The following is an 11,867-nucleotide window of genomic DNA, read 5'->3' as shown; positions in this document are numbered from 1 at the left end:
AAAAGTATTAGTGCCTCATGCTTACGTAAATCTTTGTAACTACCTGGGGTCGAGCGTCGTTATTTTAGTTTGTTTTCTTGTACGGCTCTCTGTTCTTGTACATTTCATATTATTTGAATATATTATTTACATGCAGCTTTAATTAATAATGAAGAGCTCGGTCTCTTTTATTTGGCTTTTTTTGTGCTTTATTATCTATGTGCAATGAAAAATATTGTAATATTTTTTATTTTTTATTTATGAAATACTATGATTTGATATAAATTTTTATATTGTCACTATACAATAATAAAGATATAACAAGACATCATAATAATATTCATGCAAAATTGCAAATGCACAATGTTTATTTTTGTATATATAAAAATTATTTTGTTGATTTAGATAAACAAATAATGTACTGAAAAAATAAAAATAAAAATACGATCAGATAATTGAGATGGACGATCGGATAGGTCCCAATGTGAATTTGCAGCTTATAATAGTGTTGAATCATGTGGCTTTGAAATTAATGGAGAAATATATGAAAATTACTTTATTCTTGCCTTAATTAAAATAATGCCTTTTTTTTTTTAATACAAGACCACAGGAAACCATGCAAAAAGACTAAGGTCTAGTTATATTAGAAGCCATGAGGCTTATACAATCGAGGGGCGGATTGATAAAGATAAAGATATCAAAATTTTCATAAGGAGTCTTATGAGTCAGAAGGTCAGCACAGTTGTTTGCTTCCCTTTAGATATGATCAAAAGTAATAATCCAATCTCTCATGGAGAGACCTCTAATTTTTTTTGACAATCACTGAGAGGAGGTGGGAGTCACAACATTCGTTGTTAATGAGTGATAATATTTTTAGAGAATCAGAGTGGACATTAATTTTGGTGAGTTTCTCATTCCAGTAGAGTTTAAGACCTTCTAAAATTGCATAGAGCTCCGCTGTAGTGGTAGGATAATAACTAAGGTTCTTGGAGAATCCTTGATCCATTTACCCTTGTCATCTTTAATAATGCCTTCACATGAAGCAGCACCATAAGTATTGACAAAGCCATCTACGTCGAGTCTAACCTAATTACGTTCAGGAGGACTCCATTTAGCTTCATATATGATGCTATCACTGTTTAATTGGTTGATATTGGATTGAAGTTTTAGGTCATTCATAATCTATTGCGTGTTGGAGAAGGCAATGTCGTTAATCAAAAAATCATCTTCTGAATAGATTTTTCTGCATCTGGCTTTCCATATATTCTAACAAGTTTGGGCAAAGAGTCTCTGTCAAGGGATTCTTCTAGTTATTTCACTGCCAAAAATATTGCCTTTTGAGTACATTTGCAGCTCTATTAGGATAGTCGAGGGATTCTTGTACGACAGAAGTCGCTGCCACCGCTGGTATTTGGTTGATAAAGGACAAAAGCATATTACTTTGAATTATAATTTATTTTTGACCAAGATTGAATTATAATTTATTTAGTATTGTTCTTCTAAAAAAAGCCAAAAAAAAAAAACAGGAAGTCATCCAAAGCTGATACAAGGAATCTGATTAGATAACAGTTTTAGAAAATTATAAAATTACTCTAATATCTCATATTCTTTATTGGTTTGTTGTTAAATGAACAACTCTATTAACAACACCTATACAACAGTAATTGATAATTTTAGTATATTAAATTGACAATTTTAACAAAAATCATAAGACTTTAATTTAATTTTACAATTTTATAGAATTTTTCTATATTTAAATTATTTGTGAGGCACCTGAGAATAATTTCTAAGAAAAAAACTTTAAATAGTCTAGCTTATCAATAACTTATACTGTAGATCCAAGAGAGTACTTCCTTGTATTCACCATTGAGAATCACTTCACTGTTTATGATTATATATACACAGAGATAATTCCCTGCTGGTATCGTCATCTTAAGGCTTGGTTTGGATAGAAGAAAATAGGGACGAGAGAAAACTATAAAAAATTTTAAAATAATACTTTTTTTATTATTCTAAAGATTTTTTTTTAAAGCTTTTCTTCTTTCCTATTTTTCTTCTAATTCAAAAAGAAGGATAAAGGTTATCGCATGGGGAAGACTTACTTTAATTCCCGGTCTTCTTTGAAAACAATTATTGAGAGACAGCTTTATCAAAGCCCGCTTCCTTTGATTTGTAACTTTCCCCTTTAATGATATAATTGATTATTTTAATTTGTTTTTGCCTCAACATGAAGTGACAAATGAATTGTATTATTTATAATTTTTTCATAATGTGAAGGATCTAAATTGATAATAATTGAGGGGAACAAGAAAGTCATAGCCCATATAATTGAGGTCAAGTGTCCACTACAAAAGACAACTGATTAGTTTCTTCACTAATTAATAAAAATTTCATCACTAAATAGTTAGTGATGGAATCCTTTTATCGATAAAAATATCACCACTAATTTATTAGTGATGGAATTCAAAATTTAACGATGGATAAATTCCGTTGCTAGTACATCATTCCATTATTAATTTTAGGAATAACCTATTTCAACTTAGCAATATATTACTGATGGAATTGTCTATTGCAAATTAGCATCAGAATTATTTGTGACAAATTAGTGACAGATTGTCAATGACAAATTAGCGATGGATTAATGAACTTGATAGCAGGAATGTGAAAGCTCTATACCTAAGGGCACAAGCATATATACAACTTGTGAATTTGGACCTTGCTGAAATGTACGTCAAGACAGCCCTTGAAATTGAGCCAGACAATATGTATGTTATGAATGCTCTCACTTTTTCATATGGTCATCACCATACACCTGCAGTAGTTATTTGTTTAATATTTGTTGGTACTATTTTTATTTGAAATAACCTTAATTGGATTGCTGTAATTAGGGACTTGAAAGTGGATTACAAAATTTTGAAGAAGGTGAGAGAATACAAGAAGAAGGATGCACGTTTATATTGTATGTGAACTTGAGACAGTCATGATTGAGTGTTGGTTTATATTCCATGATTCTTTGTAACTTCATCACCCCATCTTCATAACATCAATGTAATATTTTGAAGGATATGGAGGAATTTATTTGGTTTAAAAGTTCATTAATTGTTTTTTTCTGCATAAATGCTCATGGGCTCCTCTTATTTTTTTATGTTTCTTCTCTTGTCATCATTTACTCTGACCTTGGCATGCTCTGGATTGAAGCTTTTTGGATGCACACTGGTGCACTATTCTTCTATGTTTGGTTCTTTTTGTTTCCCTATTTATTTTATTTCTCTTTTGATTTTGTCCATCCTGATGTTCTTTCCCCCAACAGGTTTTAGGCTTTTAGCTTCTCCCATCCGCATCCATCTCCCCAACAGATTTTGTCCACCTTTTGGTAGACGATTTATTTTTTTACCTTATATCTTTTCCTTTTTTTGGTTGATTTATGATGCTCTATTTATTTATACAATTGAATAATTTCTAAATTATTTTTTCTCTTGCATGTTTTTTTTCATTTTCGTGTATGCTAATTATTTTTTAGCAAGGTAAAACTAGTTGTTGTGTTTAAAGGAATGATTACATACATTAGAAGATGATTTTCTTTTCGGTAGCAAGCTCATTTCCCTTTTGCTCCTCTCATTGGTTGCTGGTGTGGTTCATCAATGGTTCATCTATTTTGTGTGTGCCATATGAATCCTTAGGTTCTATGATTGTCAACTTTTAGGTGCTTGTCCTAAAGGCTGAGAGTCAGGGCAACATTAATCGGTATTTTCTATCTCTGTATGATGTGCTAGATTCAGAGTGTCTCTGTATAGAAACATCTTCCTTGTGTTATTACTATTATACATTATTATTTGAAAACTTGTCTGGCTAGCATAACATAACTGCAGAATAAATAAAATTAACCAAATCCTTGAAATAGGGTGCATAATATCAATTGTTTCTAAGTGGAGTGGGTTTGGGGGAATATATTCAGGAATGGCAGGCGAGACCAAAGTAGAAGGAGAAGGCCTTGAAGAAATAGAAGAGCATGAATGCTACACGAATAGAGGGCTCCTATTGCTGTAAATAATGTTTCTATTGTTAATGTACATCTTTACTTAGTAAAGTCACGTAGTTTTTGGTATATGATTTTAAGCGGCAACACACAAGTTGGTCTTGCTGGTTGCTCTGGCAAGTGACCCAAGTAATGGAGGAGACCATTTGGGGAAAGGTTGATAGTGCTGCTCATGGAAAGTCGGTCAATGACTACTGAGAGCCGTGTCATTGTTATTGGACAATTTGGGTATGGAGAGGATTTGGGAGATTTTGAAGTTGCTCCACGTGGAAAGCATGTTAAAATATTCTAGCACACTTCATCTTTTCTCTTAATTTCTTGGGCAAATTTTCTCATTACAATAGATTATTACGACCTGGATTTTGTTGCTAGAAGTGCACACTTTTTTTGCTTCAGTGGTCTTTCATTCTTGCTTACTGCATCTAATTCAAAGGGCTAACAATAATGGTGAGCTTTGGTTTGTACAGGAAGCTATTTTTCAGTCAGTTGGTGTCCTGCTGGTTAAAAATGCTTAAGCTAGTTATAATACTTCACTCATGTCATATGGACAGGTGTCCATCGCTTTTTGTAATACAATGAATTTGTGGCAAATGATTAAAAACTTCAACATTATTATATAAGGATCATGGAGTGCAAATACCTTGAACTGAACTCGAACTTTATTTATCCTTACAGAAATTAGGTCCCTCTTCTTCACCTTTTGTAAATTCTTAGTTTCTAGCAGTTTTGAATTATACTAAATTAAATTAGTTGTTTCTTCTTTGTTATAGTGATTATTTCAATCTGTTTTGGAAGTAGAGGCTCTCAAATCTTCACATTCATACAAACTTTAATGACAACCTCTGTCGAGAGGTTTCTAAAGCATGTGCTATAGGGTAGGAGCTCCTGACTTTGGTGGGTATATACTGAACCTGTCCTTGTTTTGTTTTGTCTTGTGTCCTGCCAATCATGCTTCATCATTTACACTGCTTAATTAGTTGTCTGTTGGATAATTTTTTTGTTATGAATGAACCGTGCTACTTTGTTATGGATATGAACTATTTTTTGCATATTACAGAAACATACGATGGAATTTTAAAACAATTTTCTTAAATGTTTATGGCTTTATGCAGGAAAGAAAACCTTGTGGAAGCATGTGTATGGATTGACTCCAAGCATTGTATCTGCACACCATTTACTAGTTTCGTGCCCGAATTATAATCTCCTGAGAAAAGGAAATCAATAAATGCAGGAGTTGTCACCAAAATTTTAACAGGATAATTTTGGAAACTTTTTTTTTTTTAAAAAATGATCTACCATAATCAGAATAGGGTGCGGGAATCGGTTGTGTGTGGGGAAGGTGTTAGGCACTATACATCACCCGTCCATGAGAATGGTCACCCAAAGTTAACTAAACAAAATTAATATGGCCTTAAATGAAATTTAATTACCCTTAATAAATAAAAAGAAAAAAGAAGAAAATTATAATTTAAAAAATATTATTTATTTATAAGTTGGACTTGACCTAGGATAAAACTCTAGGGCTTACGTACTCTTTAGAGGAATTAAAACCCACGTAGTTTGAGGGTAAAAATACGTAAATACGTATCGGTTTGTTAGTATTTTTTTAAAAAAAATTTTGTTTTAAAAAAATAATTACATTGGTATCTTTTAATTAAAAAAAACTTATTCCCTTATTTGATAAAGGATTTTAAAAAAAATAGATTAAAATCCCTCATAGATTTACAAAAATCTCATACAAAAATTAATTTATTTTATGCCTGTGAAAATTTCAAAATCTCACACGACATAAAAATTATTTTTTGACTTATTTATATTTATAAAAAAACAAGGTCCCTTTTTAAAAAAAAGATTAAAATAAATCAATTAAGCATCATGACTAGCGTGCCTGCGATGGCCCCTTGCCACACACGGCATACCAATAGACTAGTTACCTACAGAGACTCTAAAAATCTCACACGGCATAACTAAAAACAATACACAGAAAAGTCTCAAATTGCTTGTAAAAAAAAACCAACTTAGAGATCAAACCTTTGGGGCTTTACCACTTGTCGCAATTTAGATAATTATTCTAATCATCTCCATCTTCTAACAAAAGAAATAACCAAACAACACATGTGCTTGAGTGTATGTGTTCATGTATGCTTGTTAGAACAAAATCTCATATATATATATATATATATATATTATTTTTTTACCTACACAAATGAAAAGCCAAACTTGGGATGGGAAAAAGAAAAAAAATTGATATTGGTAGTTAAAATGATTGGGAGGCGAAAGAAGAAAGAAAACAAAGAAAAGAAAACAAGAGAGGAAAATAAATAAATGATAAAAGAAATAATATTTAAGAAGGCAATATTGAATTAAAATCAAAAGGGGAGAGGAATGGAAAGCACACACAAATATATACATATAGAAGAGAGATATGCATGTCCAACACTACAAAATGAAAGAAAAAAACATGTACCTTGGGAAATCAGGTTCAAACGTGGTGGTGACAGGAAGAAAACAAGAGAGGAAAATAAATAACTAAGTAAAGGAAATAAAATTTAAGAGGGCAATATTGAATTAAAATCAAAAGGAGAGAGGAATGAAAAGCACACACAAATAGATACATATAGAAGGAAGACATGCACATCCAACACTACAAAATGAAAGAAAAATTATATACTTTGAGAAATTAGATTCAAAACGTGGTGGGGAAGGAAAAAAAAATGGATGAGTCAATAAGAAGAGAAAAATTTGGCCCAAGGCACCCAAGGAATATATATAAACACACACATACACAGAAATTTTCGAAGGGGAAAAATGAGAAATAAAAAAACATTTAAATCATTATTCATTTTATACCCTTTAGCCTTCAACATTTTTAAAGATCACACATGTGACCCCTAAATGAGAGGGTTGGATTTTCTTAAAGTATTATAGAATAATGAGCAATTGATATTACCCTATTTAGGTACCTCTACCCATTCCTAACCCCATATTATGATGAGTAGAGATGATATAAGAGAACAAATGATCATCCTCTATCTTTTCAATGAATTCTCTCAAGCTCCTTTATTTGTTGCCTCTTCTTTTTTTTTCCCCCTCTCCTTTTTCTTCCCTTTTCCCTACTTTGCCTTGATCACCACCCTTTTATAGATGAAAATTAGGACCTCCCACTTTAATGATTAATCCCATTAAATTTCAATTTGTGATTAATTTTATTTAACTTTTACTATTTTAAATCAAGGCATAATTTTGAGGATTGAAATTTTATTTGACCTCCCGTAATTGAAGACTCATATCAAAGCACAAATTTAGAGATTTTTCATTTAATTCTTATTTATTAATTTTATTTTTTATTATTTTATTAAAAAAAGCTCTTCAATTTTTTTATTTTATTTTTTATTTTTTGTGGAGCCTAGACAAAATGTGTTGTTCACAACTAGTATTGTTAAAATACTACTAGTTTAAATATTTTCATTCCATATCAATTTTGAGAAAATAGATATATATGACATAGATCGAGTGGTGAAGCGTTGTTATATTGAGGGGGGGCAAATGCACCCTTCATTTTAAAAAAAAAATTGCAAGTACGGCATGTAAATTTTATACCTTTACACCCCTTGCTCTTAATATTTTCCATCTTCTAGGCTAAATGAAAAATATTCGAACTCAAAAACTTATTAGATATGTAATACTTTAATGATCAAGATAAATATGAAGAGCATATTTACATAAAAAGAAAATATTAATATGTTTAATATAATTTTATAAAAAAAATAATGATCGATCTATTTATATATATTATTATAATTTTAGTTTTAATATAATTCTTATTTTTAATTATTTAAATTTTTATTTTTAAAAAATTATTAACTTTAAAATTAAAATACGTTGCACCCGTTATTCCGGGCGTTGGCTCCGTTACTGCATGGATCAATATTACTATGTTTCTGTTATGCCATTATATGTGTGGAGATCGACTGGAAGGCTGAAGAAAGATACCTGTTTGACACATACAAGTTGCAGAAATTATAGTGGTGGTGTTGCAGTCTTTATTTTGAAGATAAGAGCGACTTGAATAATAATTTGATGTGGGGAAAAAAGTGGATAGAGAAATGAGCATGGGGGCCCTAGCTAATTACTTTGTTTTCATCCCATATCTTGCTGACATTGTTAAAATACTGTAACGCCTTATTAATCTACCGAATTTTAAAATACTTTAAGCCTAAATATTTTTGATTTATTATTAAATGAAACAAAATTTAATGCGTAACTTATCATATTTCAAGTTACGGTGAAAAAAATATTAAATTGTTATAATTAAATTGAATTTACATGTGCAAAAGATTTTTATAAAGACTCATACTTTTCATTTCAAATACAACGTTCAATCGTTATAATTGTTTTTTATTTACAAAATTTAATCAATTTTAAAACAATCAACATGATATTTTCAATTTGTGGACGACGACGACGTAAGTCATCCTTTCAATAATGAGCATCAAAATATTGTTAGATGTTCTAACACATAAAAATTTCCATCAGAGCGATTCCAATAAAAAACCTTCGTCACTAATGTCTAAAAACATTCGCTTCATTTTAATATCTTAATCTCAAATTTATGCAATGTATGGGATTAAATCTAGTTAATACATATGGAGGGAAATTGGAGCTAACCCAATTGAAAGTAACATTAATGATTTAATGGTAACCCATAATAAAGGTTCACGGCGAGAAATAAAAGACAGGAGGTTGAAGACAAAGAAGGTAGTGCTTGGTTGACATGCAATGGAATCTGTTTTTCATTTTTCATTTTTTAATAATGATATGCAATGGAATCGATGCAAACTCTCTTGTTTTCATAATTTTGTCAAGCCCAATCAACGGAAGAGTGTTTTTTTGGGTTATAAAACGATGGGCTAGTGCCGGAGATGTAAGATTCTAACTCAAAGGGAAAACTAAAAAGTTATCGAGATGGGAGCTTCCTTGCTGGACCGTAGTTCCTCCAAAAGTAAAGAGAGATTTCAGTGAGCTAGATACATTTAGTTTGCTGTTGAAGTCCATTTTGACGGTTGAAGTGTGAATGTCCTTAGGGATGAGGAGAGGAGGGGGCCGACAAGAGCCACAATCCGCCCTTACTTTTTAATTTTTTTAAGTAAAATATAAGAATTATATATTTTCAACTTCTATAAATTAGCACATTATAAAAATTATAAAATACGAAATATAATTTTCATTTTAATTTTATATGTAGTCTTTTACGTATGTATAAAATAATTATTTTAATAGCTTGAAGATATAGTTATCATAAGATCTATTTATTTTCAACAAGAAAAAATTATACATGCTTTTTAAAATATTAACGTCATTTTATTTTACTTTCATTTTATATTTAATGACAAAATTATGAGAATTATTATTAACAAAATTTGTTAAGTATTGCAATAAAAATTTCAAGATATATTGAATGCTATGTGTTTAATATCTATTATAAAATCACTTATCCAAAAGTTAAGAGATTTGGTGAAGATGTTCTTCTAGAAAAAAAATTCTTTTTTTAAAATAATCAAGCTATTGAAATTTATGAAATGAATGATTTTACTCTGATATAATTTGATTTTATTGACATAAAGATTTTATGATAACTGAGAATTATTAATGTGTTGATATATTTATTTACTATGATTATCAATTAAAAGAATCAAATAGTAAATTTAATAAGAAAATAATAGAGTTTATTACATTGAACAAAAATTTAGATTTCAATGATGTATTTAAATCATTTAATGCTCATAGGATGATAAAATTTTTACCAATTTAATGATAATTTATATTGAGAAAGAAATTGCTAAAACATTTATCATTGAAAGAATCAAATAGTAAATTTAATAAGAAAATAATAGAGTTTATTACATTGAACAAAAATTTAGATTCCAATGATGTATTTAAATCATTTAATGCTCATAGGATGATAAAATTTTCACCAATTTAATGATAATTTATATTGAGAAAGAAATTGCTAAAACATTTATCATTAACATAATAACTATAATTCTTTTTATTCTATAAAAAATTGATGAGCAAAACTTAATATATATATATATATATATATTGTCATATATGTGTAAAATTGAATATAAATATATATATTGAAATATTTATATTATGTCAATGATACATATATACATATATACATATAACTTTCTTTTAATTTTTATATATACTTTATTATTTCGGCCCTCCTTAATAAAAATTTCTGGCTCTACCCGTTAATGTCATGATAGCAGGATGATAGCACTTGGTTTAATTAATTGGTTCATTCTTTCAAATTGTTGTTCATCATCTCATCTTCAAAGTAGGATGATCATCTCATCTTTAAAAGTTATTTTTTTTTTCCTTCGCAGTGGTTAACTATGTGCAACATATATATATATATATATATATATATTTGTTTCCAAATCCTTCAACCAATCTTGCTAATAAATTATTGTGAAAAATCCGTATCTAGTTGGTCATGACCTTCCCCACTGGACACACAACAGTGCAGCAATACTTCGTTATATTGAGTAATCACTATATATATATATATATAGATGCGCCATTTCGTTGATGGAACATATTGATTATAGTTGGCAAGTTCACCCTCCATTGCTCAGGTGGGTTGTTGCAGGTTCCATCATTTGATTATGTATGAAGAATTAATGCTGGCTCTTGAGGAATTGGCAATTGAACTGAATCATTACTTTGAACAACTGTACTCATGGAAAGCCTAAGTTCTGGATTTTGTTACTTGAACACATAACAAGCTGATATGGATGCATTTGATAATTTCATTGTGTTCGGCAAAAAAAAAAAAACAAGAAGAAGATAATTTCACAGTAGTCATGTTTGGTTACTAAAAAAAATGAAATGTATTGAAAAAATAAAAATAAAAATGAGATGATTAAAAATAATAGTAAACTATATTCATAAAAGAAGGAGGTAACTTAGTTATTGGTGTTGGAAATCATGATTTAAGAAATTTTTGGAGGATGTGATGATTTTCACATTTATAATATATATTTATAAATTTTATCATGCATGAGGAAGAATGATGATTTAGTTTAATTTTACTGATTTTTTAATCCATTCAATTTCATTTGTCTTAACCGAACGTGACATGTGTGAATCTACTTCTGATGTCAGATTTTGAATCAATGTACCTCTTATCAACTTTTCATCCCTCCAATTAATGCTTCCAAGCCTGCCATGATGATGATAATGGAAATTAATGGTTTGAGATGATTATTTGAGAAATATCAACGTCTCATAAAAATTTACTGCTCATATCACTTAAGAGCGAGTTCCGTCTGCATATATATTGAGATTCACGAGATTCTTAACGAGCATATTCTTCTTTCCGCTAGCGATTTCTATAACCATGATTCCAAAACTGAAAACATTTGATTTCTCAGAAAATAGTCCAAACCCAATGTATTGTAGAGACATGTGGCCCCTTGCGTACGCCATCTCTGTTTGATTGAAGAGTCCTAATTGGGGTGTATGTTCTGTTCTGCTAGAAGTATTGCCGGTCATCGGGAACAGGCCAAACGAACGGTAGAGAAGAAGCAATGGTCGGAAAAGCGGACAAAGCACTCGTCGTACCAGATGATTGCGGCTTGTTGTAAGACACAGAACTCATGGGGCACGTCGTCATCACCTCGGCACATGAACTCTCCATATACGGCCACGTCGGTGTTTGTGATGCCGACGGGACGGTGGTAGTGGGAAGTCAAGTTTTTATTGATTGGGAAGTCGTGGTCATAGTAAGCAAGCATATCTACAATTCAACGGCAAAATTGAAGGTGGCCAACATGGGAAG

The sequence above is a fragment of the Prosopis cineraria genome, unplaced genomic scaffold (genome assembly GCF_029017545.1).
Source record: "Prosopis cineraria cultivar Desert tree isolate PC_DT_omini unplaced genomic scaffold, ASM2901754v1 PC11, whole genome shotgun sequence".
Classification (NCBI taxonomy): domain Eukaryota; kingdom Viridiplantae; phylum Streptophyta; class Magnoliopsida; order Fabales; family Fabaceae; genus Prosopis; species Prosopis cineraria.
Note: the sequence above shows the minus strand (reverse complement) of the source record.